We start from the raw sequence: 19,845 nt of genomic DNA on the forward strand, positions 1-19,845 counted from the left end.
AACATCATTTATCATTAGAGAAATGCAAATCAAAACTACAATGAGATATCATCTCACAATGGTCAGAATGGCCATCATCAAAAAATCTAGAAACAATAAATGCTGGAGAGGGTGTGGAGAAAAGGGAACACTCTTGCACTGTTGGTGGGAATGTCAATTGATACAGCCACTATGAAGAACAGTATGGAGGTTCCTTAAAAAACTACAAATAGAACTACCATATGACCCAGCAATCCCACTACTGGGCATATACCCTGAGAAAACCATAATTCAAAAAGAGTCATGTACCAAAATGTTCATTGCAGCTCTATTTGCAATAGCCAGGAGATGGAAGCAAACTAAGTGTCCATCGTCGGATGAATGGATAAAGAAGATGTGGCACATATATACAATGGAATATTACTCAGTCATAAAAAGAAAAGAAATTGAGTTATTTTTAGTGAGGTGGATGGACTTAGAGTTTGTCATACAGAGTGAAGTAAGTCAGAAAGAGAAAGACAAATACCATATGCTAACACATATATATTGAATCTAAGAAAAAAAAATGTCATGAAGAACTTAGGGGTAGGACGGGAATAAAGACACAGACCTACTAGAGAATGGACTTGAGGATTTGGGGAGGGGGAAGGGTAAGCTGTGACAAAGTGAGAGAGTGGCATGGACATATATACACTACCAAACGTAAAGTAGATAGCTAGTGGGAAGCAGCCGCATAGCACAGGGAGATCAGCTCGGTGCTTTGTGAATGCCTGTAGGGGTGGGATAGGGAGGGTGGGAGGGAGGGAGACGCAAGAGGGAAGAGATATGGGAACATATGTATATGTATAGCTGATTCACTTTGTTATAAAACAGAAACTAACACACCATTGTAAAGCAATTATATTCCAATAAAGATGTAAAAAAAATAAAAGCAACAAATTTATTATTCTGCAATTCTGGAGGTCATCAGAAGTCTGACATGGATCTCACTGAGCTAAATCTGTTGGCATGGCTGAATTCTTTTCTGGAAGTTCTAGGGAAGAAGAATCTGTTTCTTCACCTTTTCAGCTTCTAGAGGTCACCTGCATTTTGTGGCCTGTGGCCCCATCCATCATCAAAGCCAGCAATGCCATCTGAGTCCTTCTGCTGCCATCTCTCTGATTCTCTCCTGCCTCCTTATTCTCCCAATCGATTCTTGAATTCAGAAATTCCTGCCCATGTTGTTGGACTTAATGCATATGGGGGAGGAGAGGACAACATATATCACTATGGTAGGTCATAGCACAGTCGTAAACTCTTGCTATGGAAACAGGTGAGAGTTGCTAACCAGTAGAGCTAGAGAAGATACCTTTGAGGTGACATTTCACCCGGTGGGCAGGGTTGATGAGAAGCCAAGGGAAGTCACACCATAAAAGCTCAGAGGTGTGGAAGGGCATGATGAGTAGAGGGTGTATGAGATGATCCAAAAGGCCTAACTCAGATGAACTCTTCCTAGCCTTGATGGCTGAATGTTCTTCTAGTCACTAGAGCACTGCATTTTTACTCAAATTATAAAATATTCTTTTTAAACTGTGATACCCTTTCTAGGAGGGCTAAGGCAGGAAGCTGTTATCATTGCTTGGGTTTATTTTTAACCCAATCTGTGGGTTAAAAATAACTGTGAGTGTGGGTCCAGAATAGAGGAGGGAACTTTCCATAAGAGCAGCCAAGCATCTGGAACCTGTGGTTGCCTGTGTGGAGTGTTCTAAGGGGATGTCCTGGGAAAGCAGAGGCCACTGATTAATTAGGGAGGGAAATGAGCGGTTTCTCAGACGGGCTGACTCAATGAGGACCATTCACATATTCATTCATTAAATACCTGTGTCTAGTCTCATGAATGTAGGAAATTCATTTAGTGGTCCACCTAATCCTTTACTTTCTAGGTCTAATAAATTTCAGAAGTCATCAGTGGAAGATGATGATGTTGTTTTTATCGAACCTGTACAGCTTCCCAACCTTCTGCACTAGTGGTAGCTGATCAAAGAACCATAACATTTATATCATCAAAAAATTAGGAGCTGCAATGAAATGATTCCACAATTCTTCCCTCCTCAGAAGAATTGGCTTCTCAGAAGGGACGTGTGAGACAATTGTCGTTGGTGATGAAGAGGACATGGAAACAAATCAAGGGCGAGAGAAAAATTCCTCCAATTTTATTGAATGGCAATCTCCTGAAACTAAAACTAGAACCCATGATGTGGATTTCTCCACTTCCAGTTTTTCAAGAAGACCAAGACTGCAGTAGGACCTTTTAATCCTGGTAGAATGAATGTGGCAGGAGACTATTTCAAAATGTAGATTCTGCAACTCATCATAAACCTGATTCTTGGATCTCCCAGTCAGCATCATTTCCCTGTAATCAGAATCAGCCAGGGGTAGAGTCTTTATCACCAGCAGCCTTGCTTCCTAAACAGATTTTCCAGTCTTCTGCGCATTAAACCAGTTAAAGTCTCTTGCGCAAACTGCAAAAAAAGAAGGGATAGATTAATAAAAATAGCTATGTCTTCTCTGATTTATCAGTATTACATATAATGCAAGTATACATTTTTTTTTATACTTGGGTATGTTTTTTCTAAACTTATACATGTTTACAGGTCAAGTAAGCTAGCATTACTTCCATTTAATGCTTTGCTTATGAAAAATATAAATTTGTGTTTGACCAAATTAAATCTTTATTCTGATGTACTTTGTTTAATTAGTAATTATATCAGCTTAAAGATAAATTTCCAAGATCTAGGTAAGTTAAATCTTGGATTGGCATTAGATTGGGTTAATTAATGGAAAATCATTGGGTACCTAGATCATTTGCAAGTAAGATCGAACACTAAATTATTAAGCATAATTTAAATTTTATATACCTTAGCTTCTTATTTTTATATACTACAGAAAAATCATATCTTTGGTTCATGTTAATGAACACGTTCATTTCTACCATTTTGAGAAGTTGTATATGGAATATTAGTGACTGTAGAAAGTTGTGTTATGTGAATTCTTGAGCTCTGCTAGTCTGATAAAATGCTGGGGTGTGACAGTTCACATTATCCACGCCCCCAGTCTTCTATGCAAAATAGAAGTTATTTTGGTTTAAAGTTATAATTATTATAAATGGTTGAGACTACACTGAGAAGCAATATTTTCAGAAAATTATAACTGTGTACATGCTTCTGTGTTTTCAGGAAAAGACTAGTTTTGTCCTAAAGCAGCAGCATGACGTTTTTCATAATATTACCTTGTTTTTCTTTTAATCTCTCTAGTATCTGTAATGAGGTCTCCTCTTTTGTTCCTGATGTTGGTAACTTGTGTTTTCTCTCCTATTTTCTTGATTTGTCTGGCTAGAATTTTATTAATTATGTTGTATTTTGCCAAAAACTCCCACCAGTTTTGGTTTCTTTTTTTTTTTTCTATTGCTTGTTCATTTCTATGTTAATTTCTACTCTTTATTTCCTTCCTTATATTTACTTTAGCTTTAATATACTCTTCTTTCTCTTGTTTCTTATAGTGGAAGTTTGGATTATTAATTTTAGACCTTCTTTTCTAATAGAAGCATTTAAATTTGCTTCTAGGCAATTTTAGCTGCTGTAGCTGTACCCCACACATTTTTTTTAAAAAAAATTTTAAGTATGGTTGATTTACGATGTTTTGTTAATTTCTGCCGTAGAGCAAAGTGACTCAGTTATACACATATATATTCTTTTTCATATTCTTTTCCATTATGGTTTATCACAGGGTATTGTATATAGTTCCCTGTGTTATACAGTAGTGTATATCCATACGCTATACAAGTGTATGGATAATCCATACAAGTTATTGTTTATCCATCCTATATATACTAGTTTGCATCTGCTAATCCCAAACTCCCAATCCTTCCCTTCCCCACTCCCCTCCCCCTCCCCCTTGGCAACCATAAGTCTGTTCTCTTTGTCTGTGGGTCTGTTTCTGTTTCATAGATTTGTTCATTTGTGTTGTATTTTAGATTCTACATATAAGTGATATCATATGCTATTTGTCTTTCTCTTTCTGACTTACTTCGTTTAGTATGATAATCTCTAGGTCTATCCATGTTGCTGAAAATGGCATTATTTCATTCTTTTTTATGGCTAATAGCCCATTGTATATATAAACCATATCCTTATCCATTCATCTGTCGGTGGACATTTTGGTTGTTTCTGTGTCTTGGCTATTGTAAATAGTGTTTCTGTGAACATAGCGGTGCATTTATCTTTTTGAGTTATAGTTTTGTCTGGGTATATGTCCAGGAGTGGGATTGCTGGATCATATGGCAACTCTATTTTTAGCTTTTTGAGGAACCTCCATACTGGTTTCCATAATGGCTGCATCAATTTACATTCCACTAACAGTGTAAGAGGGTTCCCTTTTCTCCACACCCTCTCCACCATTTATTATTTGTAGACTTTTTGGTGATGGCCATTCTGATTGGCGTGAGGTGATACCTCACTGTAGTTTTCTTTTTTTTTTTTTTTGGCGGTATGCGGGCCTCTCACTGTTGTGGCCTCTCCCGTTGTGGAGCACAGGCTCCGGATGCGCAGGCTCAGCGGCCATGGCTCACGGGCCCAGCTGCTCCGCGGCATGTGGGATCTTCCCGGACTGGGGCACGAATCCCTGTCCCTTGCATCGGCAGGCGGACTCTCAACCACTGCGCCACCAGGGAAGCCCTCACTGTAGTTTTAATTTCCATTCCTCTAATAATTAGTGATGATGAACATCTTTTCATGTACCTCTTGGCCATCTGTATGTCTTCTTTGGAACAGTGTCTATTTAGGTATTCTGCCCATTTTTTGATTGGGTTGTTTGTTTTTTTGTTACTGAGTTGTTTGAGCCGTTTGTATATTTTGGAAATTAAGCCCTATCAGTTGCATTGTTTGCAGATCTTTTCTTCCATTCTGTAGGTTGTCTTTTCATTTTGTTTATGGTTTCCTTTGCTGTGCAAGAGCTTGTAAGTTTGATTAGGTCCCAGTTGTTTTTTTTCGCTTTTATTTCTATTGCTTTGGGAGACTGACCTGAGAAAACATTGCTACGATTTATGTCAGAGAATGTTGTGCCTATGTTTTCTTCTAGGTGCATTTATCTTTTTGAATTATAGTTTTGTGTCTATAAGACACATACAGTGTCTTATAGACACTATATATAAGACATATGGTGTCATGTCATATTTAAGTCTTTAAGCCATTTTGAGTTCATTGTTTTGTATGATTTGAGTGTCATAACTTCATTGATTTACATGTGGCTGTCCAACTTTTCCAACACCACTTGCTGAAGAGACTGTCTTTTCCCCATTGTATATTTTTGCCTCCTTTGTTGAAGATTAATTGACCATGGGTGTGTGGATTTATTTCTGGGCTGTCTATTCTGTTCCATTGATACCACACTGTTTTGGTTACTGTAGCTTTCTAGTATTGTAAAGTCTGGGAGGGTTTTGCCTCCTGCTTTGTTCTTTTCCCTCAAGGATCGCTTTGGCAATTCTGGGTCTTTTATGGTTCCATATAAATTTTAAGATTATTTGTTCTAGTTCTATGAAAAATATCATGTGTAATTTGATAGGGATCACATTAAATCTGTAGGTTGCTTTGGGTAGTATGGCCATTATAGCAATATTAATTCTTCCAATCCAAGAGTATGTTTACCCCACACATTTTAATGTGCTGTGTTTATATTTTCATTTAGTTAAAAATATTTACTTTACTTTTTATCTTTTTTTTCTTTGTCACATGGATCATTTAGATGCTTACTTTTAGTTTCCAAATATTTGGGGGATTTTCTAGATATCTTTGTATTGTTTTTAAATTTAACTCCCTTGAGGTATGGTTTCAATTATTTTAAATTTATTGAGACTTGTTCTACAGCCCAGGTTCTATGCCTAGTGAATGTTCCATGTCGGCAGAAAAAGAATGTGCAGTTGTTGGCTGGAGTGTTCTATAAATGTTAATAGGTCAAGTTAGTTGATAATGTTGTTCAAATCATGTATATCCTTGGGACTTCCCTGGTGGCACAGTGGTTAAGTATCTGCCTGCCAATGCAGTGGACACAGTTTCGAGCCCCGGTCCAGGAAGATCCCATGTGCTGAGGGGCAGCTAAGCCTGTGTGCCACAACTACTGAGCCCACATGCCACAACTACTGAAGCCCATGCGTCTAGAGCCCGTGCTATGCAACAAGAGAAGCCACTGCAATGAGAAGCCTGCGCAGCACAACAAAGAGTAGCCCCTACTCACCACAACTAGAGAAAGCCTGCGTACAGCAACGAAGACCCAACACAACCAAAAATAAATAAATAAATGAATTAATTTAAAAAATGCTTTATAAAAAAAGAATCATGTATATCCTTACTGATTTTTTGTACTTCTTCCATCAATTATTGAGTGAGGACTGTTGAAGTCTCTAGCTATAATTATGGAGTTTTCTATTTGGTCTTTCAGTTCCAACAGTTTTTGCTTCATATATTTTGAAGCAAATGTTGTTGTTAGCTATATACACATTTAGGATTGCTATGTCTTCCTGAGGAATTGGTCCTGTTATCATTATGAAATGTTCCTCAGTGATCACAACTAGTAAAATTAATCTAGTGGATTTTTGTTGATTTATAGAAACATTTAAAATGGACACACAACTTGTGTTTTGTGAAAGCTACGTCCCCTGTATCCTGCTTCAGTTTTTTCCATGGCATCTGTGTCCATCACACAATTTATTTGTTTTTTTATTTTCTATCTTCCCCCACTAGAATAGAACTTCCAAAGAGTAGGACTTCATTTGTTTTGCTCACTGCTGTATCCCAACTACCTGTCACAAAGTCTGACCTCAATAAATACTTTCTGAATGAATTAATGTTTAAAAAAGCTGCAATAGCTATGAGCAGATAATATTCCCATGACGACTCTATCCCATTTACTCCATGGTAAGAAGGCCCTCTGCTCACACAGGGCCTATTTCAGAAATAACTTCTACATTCCAGTGTGCTCTCACACTGCCCTTCAGCACAACTAGTGCCACAAAACAGTGTTGCTTTGGGTTCTTAGGGTCTCAGGGAGACGTTAGTAAGATAATTCTTTGTTTTAATTTGTTCTTTGTATCTTTAGTCCTGAATCATTCCAGAATGGTGATTCCAGAATGACAGACACCCAGACTCTGCCCCCCACACCCTGGACCTGTATTATGTGCCTCCAGTCACTCCTTCAGGAGGCCATTCAGGCCCTCATGTAAGGTGGACTTTTGGGCTAGCCTCACTGCTTCCAGGAGTGGCTCTATATATCCCTGGATTGTAGGGTGAGTAAGAGTTTGGTTCTTATACCAAGACGCCAACTGTATAAAGCATTTACATTTCACATCTCCTTAGCCACACTGTGGTTTCACTTCCCCCACCAACTCTGTTCCATCACGCAGCTGAAGGGTTTTGTTTTCCCAGGAAATTTAGCCTTCAAATTCACCAGGAAAACTGAGCCTACCCTGATTGAAATATTTGATAATGTAAACTGCAGATAAAACATCAATCAAGTATTCCTCTCATATTTACTTTTGAAGAGAAAAAAAACCTTTTTAAATTAATTGTGTGTTTCATGTATCATAAAAAGACCCCTGAGCCTGATGGTCAGAGTTCAAATCCCTGCTCCATCCCTTGGACATACACCTTCCTGTGAAGGGAGAAAATAATAGTGTCTGCTCTGCTGGCCTCTGAGGGTTGATGGAAGAATCTATGAGAAATGCTTGGGAAAGTGCCTTGTGCATTGCAAAGCTCTGCAGGTGTGTAAATTGCTTTCGTTGCCATGAGAAGCTTTTTTCAACTTTAAGGTTTGCAGTGATTGAATATTTTTTGCTCATTAATTCAAGAAGAGCATTTGGGTATTTGGATCAGAGGCTTTCACTACATCGTGAACTGCACCTGCCTGCAACTCTTAAACTGGGAGGAATACAACCCAATATCCATTGGCTGTTACCTTGGAAACTAGGACAATTTAAAAACACTGGAAAGGAAATGCTGTAACTGGGAGGAAAAGCACACTTGGGGCCAATCACCTTTTTTCTTCCAAAGCTTAAAATATTAGACACCTGTGTAAACATTTCTTAATCATTTTTTTAAACCCATAAGTTATTGTTAAATACATGATGAAAATGAGAGAGGGCATAAGATCTTTTCTTACTTTGGGGAAGTTAAGACTTAAAAGTCCTACTACTTGTATCTACTGTATACCTACTATTAGCCTATTGGTTTTCCTTACTGTCTAGGATGCTATCAGCAGGCTCAAGCTGTATTCTTGGTCAGCTGTAGGAGTCCCAATGTAATTATCTAGAACTACAGAGGAAAAAAAAACCCATCCAAGCACCCAATAGAACTTTCTCCACAAACTCCCTTATCCTTGTGATAATGTATAATTCTGGTTCCTGCTAAGCTCACAAACTCCTTTCTTTCTGTATCCTTCGTTGGCTACTCTTTGTGACCCATAACTGTTGAGACACCCCCCCCTCCCCCCACCTCCTTCCCCCTATGCTTTAGTGCTTGGATCCTTCTTGGATCCTAAGCTCAGCCACTTGGAGTTTGGTCTACAGAGTATACATATCTTATTTCTGGTTCAATGCGGGACACTCCAGTGCCCTCAGTACCTCCCTCCTCTAAATTCATTTAATCCAGATTCCTGGGATTGTGGTTCAGTAGGACTGGAGGGGAGCCCTGAAATCTGCATTTTAATAGGCACACAGGGGATTCTGATGCAGGGCTCTAAGGGCTACTGTTTGAGTATCACTGTATTCAAATGCTGGCCTGATTTTTATCTTTGATCTTTATCTTTCATCTTAAATTTAATGAGCCTAAAACTAACCTCCACGAATAGATACAGGTTTCTTTTGCCTGTCATCATGCCTGCACCAGTTTTGTAAATGTAATCAGTGTAATCTTTGTTCTTCCATCTTCCCTTCTTTCCTCCATCCTCCTCCCCCTTCCTTTTTTTCTCAATATTCCAGTCCTTCCCTGTCTGGTTGGCTCCTCCTCCCCAGTCTTCATTCACATTAAATCTCATTCTTAGGGCCATTCCTCTAAATCCCCACTCTCATCAACTCACTCATGGACTACCCAGGTCTTCTAGCCTCTCTCTTTCTGTTCTAATACTTCTTTCACGTTTTCACCATGTCACTTAGCTATTCAAGAATAAGTAGTATTGCCTGTTTGCCATGTCAGAACTGAACTTCTCTCCCTAGTATTTTATGTTTTCCTTGTTACTCCGAAATTATGTATTTTTATTTTCTGAACTAGTGCCTCAGTCCATTATTTAGACACAATTTCTTTTCTCTTGCCTTTGAATGTGTAGTCTCAAAATATATTCATTGCAAACTTCCATGGACATAGAATTTATTTGTTAGAGAGGTATTTTTATATACTGACTACATTATTATAAATTCCTTCCCATAGGCGAGGTCTAGAGAGGAAACCAAGTGGACTGGTGGACTGATTGAATGAGAACGTTACATTCCTCTATTTTACGGCAGAGTTAAATTTCATTTTTGTGGTTTCCTTAGATTAAATGAATTTCTCTTGTGCAGTGAACTTTGAACTTTTAGAGGGAGTAGATTACCTTTTAATAGGTTGTCTATTGGTAAAATTTTCCTAAAGCTGTTCAGCCAAGATTTTAAGTCAATATATAGATTGTTTTGTACACCTTAAAAACTATTTTCTGTCCTGAGCAGCTGTACATTTAGTTAAACTGAATCTACTAAGACAAAACTCTGACATGTTTTGAAAATTAGAAACAAGTACTCAGAAAATCAGGAGAGGTAGCTGGTCACTCTCATAACAGGTTTTTTTGTTCTTATTCCAGTGCTTTGATGTCTCTGGTACCCATGCAGTAGCTTATGTTGGAAACGGTTTAAGTACTTGATAAATCACAAATGTTTCTTTTCAGGGCGCTTATCATTGAGGTTGGCCACTGTCCAACACCTTGATAAAGACTTAACAGTTCTCAACCTCTTTTTACCACAACATAACATCCCTAAGCGATCCCCCTCTTTCTGACAGTGACAGAGGTGTACTGAATTAGTTCTCAGAAGATCTCTCCTTTTCTCCTCTCTGGGTAATGTATTATTTGAAAAAGTTCCTCAGGTGGTTCTGAAACCCCCACCCATTCTGCATTGGGAGTCACAGCTTTCAGATCTCCTAATTGCTCCTTCTTTAATATAACTAAAATTTATTGGCTTGATTTATCAGTTTCTGAAAGATGCATGCTGAAATTTGCCTCTGAATTTATAGTTGTGAAGAAGTTTTCATTGTAGTTCTATCACATTTGCTTTATATAATTAGGTGCTTACAAGTTCAAGATTGTTTCATCTTCCTGGGGTGTTTTCTTTCTCTCCTTATGTAGTATACTACTTTATCCCTGTTAATGTTGACACATTACCTTTTATATTGTCTGATATTAATATTGCTATGTGTTCTTTCTTTTGGTTAGTATTTGCTTGACATATCTTTATCCATTTCCTTATTTGCAAACCTTTGGTGAGATTTTTAAAAAGTATGTTTTCTGGTAAATAGCATTATTTGAATCTTTAAAAATTGACTTGCTCTCAGGCTTCCCTGGTGGCGCAGTGGTTGAGAGTCCACCTGCCGATGCAGGGGACACGGGGTTCATGCCCCGGACCGGGAAGATCCCACATGTCGAGGAGCGGCTGGGCCCGTGAGCCATGGCCGCTGAGCCTGCGCGTCCGGAGCCTGTGCTCCGCAACGGGAGAGGCCACAACAGTGAGAGGCCCGCATACAGCAAAAAAAAAAAAAAAAAAAAAAAATTGACTTGCTCTCATCCTATTTTTTAATACATGGGTTTAATTCAGAGGTCAGCAATCTTTTCCTAGAAAGGACCAGACAGTAAATATTTTTGGCTCTGTGACCCATATAGTCTCTGCTGTAACTACTCAGAAATAGCCACTGACAATACATAAATCAATGCACAGGGCCAGATTTGTCCTGCCAGCTGTAGTTTGCCAACCCTTGGGCTTAGTCCATTTACATTTTTGTGATTGATAATATACCTACATTATTTCTGTCAAATTATTTTATGTTTTCTGTTTACCATCTGTATTACTTAGGGTAGTGCCAGCTGAGGTTACAGATGAACCTGGAAACCTCAGTGGCTTAACATAATAGAAGTATGTATTTTGTTATATAAAAATCCAATCAGTGGCACAGAGGGTATGGTCTGCCCCACACAGTCATTCAGGAATCAAGGTTTCTTCCATCTTGCGGTGCTGCCACTCCCAACATGTAGGTTCCAAGATCACCCTAGAAAGGGAAAGAAAGGGTTAGGCTGCTTCTTAACCACATCAGCCTGAAAGTTATTTATATCACTACTGCTCACATTTTGTTGATGAGAACTAGTCATATGGTCCTACCTAGAAGCAAGAATGGCCTGGGAAATGTAGTTCTTGGCCTGACAGCCACTTCCCAGCAGCAGTTCCTCACTGTGGTAGAGGATCACAAATCTTTGGCAGACATCTGGACACTTCTGCTGTAGTCACGCTTTTTCTTTGCTGCTTTTTTTTTTTCTTTTCTGCTTTCTGTGTGGTTGATTTTTTTTTCTATTTTCCTTTATTCCCTTTGTTGCTTGCAATATATATGATGCATTACTTTTATTTTAGTGGTTGTCCTTAAAGTTTTAACATATATACATAATTTTAAAAATTTCTATAAAGCCTATGTTCATTCAGTATATCTCGTCTCTTCTAGATAAGAAAATAATTTCTTTGTTCCTCTCTTCCTCCTGTACCTACACTGCACATATCTTTCTTCATATTGCTGTCTAGGGTTTTATTTGAACCTAACCCTCCCCCCCAAATAGTTATTATTTTTATGGGTTAGGATTAAATATACAGTTATTATATTTTTATCAGTTTCTATATGCATTCTTCAGTTTTTTTTTTGTTTCTTTCAGTGAGTCTCTGGGTAGTAAGCACCCCTAGTCTATTAGTTTTTTAAGGAACCTCCATACTGTTTTCCACAGTGGCTGTATCAATTTACATTCCCACCAACAGTGCAAGAGGGTTCCCTTTTCTCCACACCCTCTCCAGCATTTATTGTTTCTAGATTTTTGATGATGGCCATTCTGACTGCTGTGAGGTGATACCTCATTGTAGTTTTGATTTGCATTTCTCTAATGATTAGTGATGTTGAGCATCCTTTCATGTGTTTGTTGGCAATCTGTATATCTTCTTTGGAGAAATGTCTATTTAGGTCTTATGCCCATATTTGGATTGGGTTGTTCGTTTTTTTGATATTGAGCTGCATGAGCTGCTTGTAATTTTGGAGATTAATCCTTTGTCATTTGAAAATATTTTCTCCCATTCTCAGGGTTGTCTTTTGGTCTTGTTTATGGTTTCCTTTGCTGTGCAAAAGGTTTTAAGTTTCATTAGGTGCCATTTGTTTATTTTTGTTTTTATTTCCATTTCTCTAGGAGGTGGGTCAAAAAGGATCTTGCTGTGATGTATGTCATAGAGTATTCTGCCTATGCTTTCCTCTAAGATGTGTATAGTGTCTGGCCATACATTTAGGTTTTTGATCCATTTTGATTTTATTTTTGTGTACGGTGTTAGGGAGTGTTCTAATTGCATTCTTTTACATGTAGCTATCCAGTTTTCCCAGCACCACTTATTGAAAGGCTGTCTTTTCTCCACTGTATATTCTTGCCTCCTTTATCAAAAATAAGGTGACCATATGTGTGTGGGTTTATCTCTGGGCTTTCTATCCTGTTCCATTGATCTATATTTCTGATTTTGTGCTAGTACCATACTGTCTTGATTACTGTAGCTTTGTAGTATAGTCTGAAGCCAGGGAGCCTGATTCCTCCAGCTCCATTTTTCTTTCTCAAGATTGCTTTGGCTATTCGGGGTCTCCTGTGTTTCCATACAAATTGTGAAATTTTTTGTTCTACTTCTGTGAAAAATGCCATTGGTAGTTTGATAGGGATTGCATTGAATCTGTAGATTGCTTTGGGTAGTAGAGTCATTTTCACAATGTTGATTCTTCCAATCCAAGAGCAATGGTATATCTCTCCATCTGTTTGTATCATCTTTAATTTCTTTCATCAGTGTCTTATAGTTTTCTGCATACAGGTCTTTTGTCTCCTTAGGTAGGTTTATTCCTAGGTATTTTATTCTCTTTGTTGCAATGGTAAATGGCAGTGTTTCCTTAATTGCTACTTTACCAAATTCATTGATTAGCTCTACTAGTTTTCTGGTAGCATCTTTAGGATAGTCTATGTATATAGTACCATGTCATCTGCAAAAAGTGACATTTTTACTTCTTCCTTTCTGATTTGGATTCCTTTTATTTCTTTTTCGTCTCTGACTGCTGTGGCTAAAACTTCCAAAACTATGTTGAACAATAGTGGTGAGACTGGACAACCTTGTCTTGTTTCTGATTTTAGAGGAAATGGTTTCAGTTTTTCACCATTGAGAATGATGCTGGCTGTGGGTTTGTCATATATGGCCTTTATTATGTTGAGGTGAGTTCCCTCTATGCCTACTTTCTGGAGGGTTTTTATCATAAATGGGTGTTCAATTTTGTCGAAAGCTTTTTCTGCATCTATTGAGATGATCATACGGTTTTTCGTCTTCAATCTGTCAATCTGGTTTATCACATTGACTGATTTGCATATATTGAAGGATCCTTGCATTCCTGGGGTAAACCCCACTTGATCATAGTGTGTGATCCTTTTAATGTGCTGTTGGATCCTGTTTGATAGTATTTTGTGGAGGATTTTTGCATCTATGTTCATCAGTGATATTGGTCTGTAGTTTTTTTGTGACATCTTTGTTTGCTTTTTGTATCAGGGTGATGGTGGCCCTGTAGAATGAGTTTGGGAGCGTTCCTCCCTCTGCTATATTTTGGAAGAGTTTGAGAAGTATAGGTGTTAGCTGTTCTCTAAATGTTTGATAGAATTCGCCTGTGAAGCCATCTGGTCCTGGACTTTGGTTTGTTGGAAGATTTTTAATCACAGTCTCAATTTCAGTGCTTGTGATTTGTCTGTTTATATTTTTTATTTCTTCCTGGTTCAGTCTCGGAAGGTTGTGCTTTTCTACAAATTTGTGCATTTCTTCCAGGTTGTCCATTTTATTGGCATATAGTAGCTTGTAGTAATCTCTCATGATCCTTCATATTTCTGCAGTGTAAGTTGTTGCTTCTCCTTTTTCATTTCTATTGATATGAGTCTTCTCCCTATTTTTCTTGATGAGTCTGGCTAATGGTTTATCAATTTTGTTTATCTTCTCAAAGAACCAGCTTTTAGTTTTATTGATGTTTGCTATCATTTCCTTCATTTCTTTTTTATTTATTTCTGATCTGATCTTTATGATTTCTTTCCTTCTGCTAATTTTTTTTTATTATTATTCTTTCTGTAATTGCTTTAGGTGTAAATTTAGGTTGTTTATTTGAGATGTTTCTTGAGGAAGGACTGTATTGCTATAAACTTCCCTCTTAGAACTGCTTTTGCTGCATCCCATAGGTTTTGGGTCGTCGTGTCTCCATTGTCATTTGTTTCTAGGTATTTTTTGATTTCCTCTTTGAGTTCTTCAGTAATCTCTTGGTTATTAAGTAGTATATTGTTTAGCTTCTGTGTGTTTGTGTTTTTTAGAAATTTTTCCCTGTAATTGATATCTGGTTTCATAGCATTGTGGTCAGAAAAGATACTTGATACGATTTCAGTTTTCATAAATTTACCAAGGCTTGATTTGTGACCCAAGATATGATCTAGCCTGGAGAATGTTCCATGAGCAGTTGAGAAGAAAGTGTATTCTGTTGTTTTTGGATGGAATGTCCTATAAATATCAGTTAAGTCCATCTTGCTTAATGTATCATTTAAAGCTTGTATTTCCTTATTTATTTTCATTTTGGATGATCTGTCCATTAGTGAAAGTGGGGTGTTAAAGTCCCCTACTATGATTGTGTTACTGTCGATTTCCCCTTTTTTGGTGGTTAGCATTTGCCTTATGTATTGAGGTGCTCCTATGTTGGATGCATAAATATTTCCAATTCTTATATCTTCTTCTTGGATTGTCCCTTGATCATTATGTACTGTCCTTCTTTGTCTCTTGTAATAGTCTTTGTTTTGAGGTCTATTTTGTCTGATAGGAGAATTGCTCCTCCAGCTTTCTTTTGATTTCCATTTGCATGGAATATCTTTTTGCATCCCCTCACTTTCAGTCTGTATGTGTCCCTAGGTCTGCAGTGGGTCTCTTGTAGACAGCATATATGTGGGTCTTGTTTTTGTATCCATTCAGCCAGTCTGTGTCTTTTGGTGGGAGCATTTAATCCATTTACATTTAAGGTAATTATTGATATGTGTGTTCCTATTACTATTTTCTTAATTGTTTTGGGTTTGTTATTGTAGGTCTTTTCCTTCTCTTGTGTTTCCTGCCTAGAGAAGTTCCTTTAGCATTTGTTGTACAACTGGTTTGGTGGTGCTGAATTCTCTTAGCTTTTGCTTGTCTGTAAAGGTTTTAATTTCTCCATTGAATCTGAATGAGATCCTTGCCGGGGAATCTTGGTTGTAGGTTTTTCCCTTTCATCACTTTAAATATGTCTTGCCACTCCCTTCTGGCTTGCAGAGTTTCTGCTGAAAGATCAGCTCTTAACCTTATGGGGATTCCCTTGTATGTTATTTGTTATTTTTCCCTTGCTGCTCTTAATATTTTTCCTTTGTATTTACTTTTTGATAGTTTGATTAATATGTGTCTTGGCATGTTTCTCCTTGGATTTATCCTGTATGGGACTCTCTGTGCTTCCTGAACTTGATTGACTACTTCCTTTTCCATATTAGGTAAGTTTTCTACCATAATCTCTTCAAATATTTTCTCAGTCCTTTTCTCTTTTTCTTCTTCTTCTGGGACCCCTATAATTCTAATGTTGGTGCGTTTAATGTTGTCCCAGAGGTCTCTAAGACTGTTCACACTCCTTTTCATTCTTTTTTCTTTATTTTGCTCTGCAGTAGTTATTTCCACTATATTATCTTCCAGGTCACTTATCCATTCTTCTGCCTTTATTCTGCTATTGATTATTTCTAAAGAATTTTTAATTTCATTTATTGTGTTGTTCATCATTGTTTGTTTGCTCTTTAGTTCTTCTAGATCCTTGTTAAATGTTTTTTGTGTTTTCTCCATTCTATTTCCAAGATTTTGGATCATATTTACTATCATTACTCTGAATTCTTTTTCAGGTAGACTGTGTATTTCTTCTTCATTTGTTTGGTCTGGTGGGTTTTTACCTTGCTCCTTCATCTGCTTTGTCTTTCTCTGTCTTCTCATTTTGCTTAACTTACTGTGTTTGGGGTCTCCTTTTCGCAGGCTGCAGGTTCGTAGTTCCCGTTGCTTTTGGTATCTTCCCCCAGTGGCTAAGGTTGGTTCAGTGGGTTGTGTAGGCTTCGTTATGGAGGGGACTAGTGCCTGTGTTCTGTTGGATGAGGCTAGATCTTGTGTTTCTGGTGGGCAGGACCGTGTCTGGTGGTGTGTTTTGGGGTGCCTGTGACCTTATTATGATTTTAGGCAGTCACTCTGCTAATGGCTGGGGTTGTGTTCCTTTCTTGCTAGTTGTTTGGCATAGGGTCCAGCACTGTAGCTTGCTGGTCTTTGAGTGCAGCTGGGTGTTAGCGTTGAGATCGAGATCTGTGGGAGAGCTTTCGCTATTTGATATTACGTGGAGCTGGGAGGTCTCTGGTGGACCAATGTCCTGAACTCGGCTCTCCCACCTCAGAGGTACAGGCCTGACACCTGGCTGGAGCACCTAGACCCTGTCAGCCACGTGGCTCAGAAGTAAAGGGAGAAAAAAAGAAAGAAAGAAAGAAAAAAATAAATAAAAAGAGATAAAGTTATTAAAATAAAAAAAATTATTAAAAAGTAATAGAAAAAAAAGGAAAAGAAAGAAGGAAGAGAGCAACCAAACTAAAAAACAAATCCACCAATGATAACAAGCACTAAAAACTATATTAAAAAAAAAACAAAAACGGACAGACAGAACACTAGGACAAATGGTAAAAGCAAAGATATACAAAATCACACAAAGACGCATACACATATGCACTCACAAAAGAGAAAAAGGAAAATATATATATATGTATATATATATATATAAAAGGAAGAGAGCAAGCAAATCAGTAAAACAAATCTACCAATGATAATAAACTCTAAACACTAAACTAAGATAAATGTAAAACCCGAAACCAGTCAGTCGCATGCAGCAAACCCCAAGTCTACAGTTGCTCCCAAAGTCCACTGCCTCAATTTTGGGATGATTTGTTGTCTATTCAGGTATTCCACAGATGCAGGGTACATAACGTTGATTGTGGGGATTTAATCCACTGCTCCTGAGGCTGCTGGGAGAGATTTCCCTTTCTCTTCCTTGTTTGCACAGCTCCTGGGGTTCAGCTTTGGACCCGCCTCAGCGTGTAGGTTGCCTGAGGGCATCTGGTCTTCACTCAGACAGGACGGGGTTAAAGGAGCAGCTAATTTGGCAGCTCTGGCTCACTCAGTACGGGGTGGAGGAGGGGTACAGAATTCGGGGCGAGCCTGTGGCGGTAGAGACTGGCGTGACATTGCACCAGCCTGAGGTGAGCCGTGTGTTCTCCCGGGGAAGCTGTCCCTGGATCACGGGACCCTGGCAGTGGTGGGCTGCACAGGTTCCCGGGAGGGGAGGTGGGGATAGTGACCTGTGCTCGCACACAGGCTTCTTGGTGGCTGCAGCAGCAGCCTTAGCGTCTCGTGCCCGCCTCTGGGGTCTGCACTGATAGCCACGGCTCGCGCCCGTCTCTGGAGCTCTTTTAAGTAGCACTCTTAATCCCCTCTCCTCGCACACCAGGAAACAAAGAGGCAAGAAAAAGTCTCTTGCCTGTTCGGCAGCTCCAGACCTTTTCCAGGACTCACTCCTGGCTAGCCGTGGTGCACTAGCCCCCTTCAGGCTGTGTTCATGCCGCCAGTCCTCTCCCTGCATCAGACCAAAGCCCGAGCCTCAGCTCCCAGCCCCACCCGCCGGGTAAGCAGACAATCCTCTTGGTCCGGTGAGTGCCAGTCGGCCCTGATCCTCTGTGCGGGAATCTCTCCGCTTTGCCCTCCGCACCCCTGTTGCTGCGCTCTCCTCCGTGGCTCCGAAGCTTCCCCTCTCCGCCACCCGCAGTCTCCGCCCGCGAAGGGGCTTCCTAGTGTGTGGAAACCTTTCCTCCTTCACAGCTCCCTCCCACTGGTGCAGGTCCCGACCCTATTCTTTGTCTCTGTTTTTTCTTTTTTCTTTTGCCCTACCCAGGTACGTGGGGAGTTTCTTGCCTTTTGGGAGGTCTGAGGTCTTCTGTCAGCATTCAGTAGGTGTTCTGTAGGAGTTGTTCCACGTGTAGATGTATTTCTGATGTATCTGTGGGGAGAAAGGTGATCTCCACGTCTTACTCCTCCGCCATCGTGAAGGTTGCCCCTTAATACATTCTTTTTATATTTTATCTGTTGCTTTATGTTTGGAGTAGTGGTGAGAGGGTTGTGGTCCAATTCTTCTTCTTTTAGGAACCAATCTCCCCTATTTGAGACCTTTCCCCTATTCCTTTTGATTCCTTCATCGTGATAATACTGCTTTGTCCATTTTCTGTACCTCACATCACTGTTGGATCCCCAAATGCACTCATAGCAAGCAGGCATGCATTGTTCTAGATAATTTTCCTCAGAGACAGATGGTGGTGAGTGAGCCTGATGACGGGAGTGGGTTGGGTCTCAGTGGCTGTGTCAGAGTGAGGTTAGGACATGGCTGGCTTGAGTGTAAGTCCTGGTAGGGCCACCATGTTTCTGTCACCCTTGCTCCTCCTAACATCTCTGTCCTTAGCTAGCCTGGCACAGACTGTTGCCCCAACATGCAGAAGGGTGTGAGAAGGCTGACCCAGACATGACACCTGCCATCTTTTCTGACACTCTGCCTTGAACCTAATTGTTTCTAACCCCTGAGCTATGGAATGGAACGGCTCTGTGTTGCTATGCGTTGTGCACTGTACCTGAGCACAAATCATGCCCATGTTTCACCCAAGCTGTGCACCCACAGGTCTCTATCTACTCACAGTGAGGGAGGGCCTTCTCATTTACACAAAGATGTCAGTTAGACTATGTTGGCCATACAAGGACTCCTGTATAGTTTCTCTCTGGGCTTCTTGTCATCACCTCAGATAAGATGGCCAGGCTCTAAACTCCTTGTTTATCACCCTTATAGACAAGAGTATTGCTGAACCCCATCCTGGGGATGCTTTCCTACTAGGGTATGGTGAAGGGAGGGCCAGAGTCTGGTACCAAGTTGTTGTGGCACCTGGCTGGCAGCTGGAAGAAACTCCAGAGGCTGGGCTTTTGTCTCGTATTTCAGTATAGACCTGGCAGGTGAGGTACCAGCTTCCCCTTTTATCTGGGTTATACCTCATTTTTTCCAACAAGTGACACCCTCAGGCTGCCAAGGGGCCAAGGGAGTTCCTGGCCTTTGTTCCCTCCAGGGGCCAGCTTTTTGTGCACACTGCCACTGACCCCCTGGGCCTGGATCTAATCCTGTCTCCCTCTGCACCCTGCCCTCCCTCGCCCCAGTTGGGCAGTAGTTTCTGGCCATAAAGCTATTAGAAATTGGCACCAGCAAATGGGTCGCTGGAAACCCAGCCCTTGGTACAAGGAAAGCCATGGTAAACATCACTTTGCAGTGCTGCTGAGATACTCAATATTAAGTAATGTTATAGCCTGACTCCTTTTCAAGGGACCCTTCTGCGCTAGTGCCTAAGGTAGCATAAAAGCATTTGTTTTCCAGAGCCAAAAGCCTGCTTCCTTTAGCTTTTTTGGGTTTTGCTTGC

The 19,845-nt window shown here is 39.7% G+C and overlaps 1 protein-coding gene and 1 pseudogene across 1 annotated transcript in view; both read left to right on the forward strand.

Moving 5' to 3' along the window:
* Window positions 1-19,845, forward strand: part of AKAP6 (A-kinase anchoring protein 6) — a 607,123-nt gene that overhangs the window by 12,783 nt on the left and 574,495 nt on the right. The gene's annotated exons all lie outside the window — the stretch shown is intronic.
* Window positions 766-19,799, forward strand: LOC149750263 (zinc finger MYM-type protein 5 pseudogene; annotated as a pseudogene).

Source organism: Delphinapterus leucas, chromosome 2 (genome assembly GCF_059928025.1).
Source record: "Delphinapterus leucas isolate spDelLeu-1000000601 "Yukka" chromosome 2, BTC_Dleu_Yukka2, whole genome shotgun sequence".
NCBI lineage: Eukaryota > Metazoa > Chordata > Mammalia > Artiodactyla > Monodontidae > Delphinapterus > Delphinapterus leucas.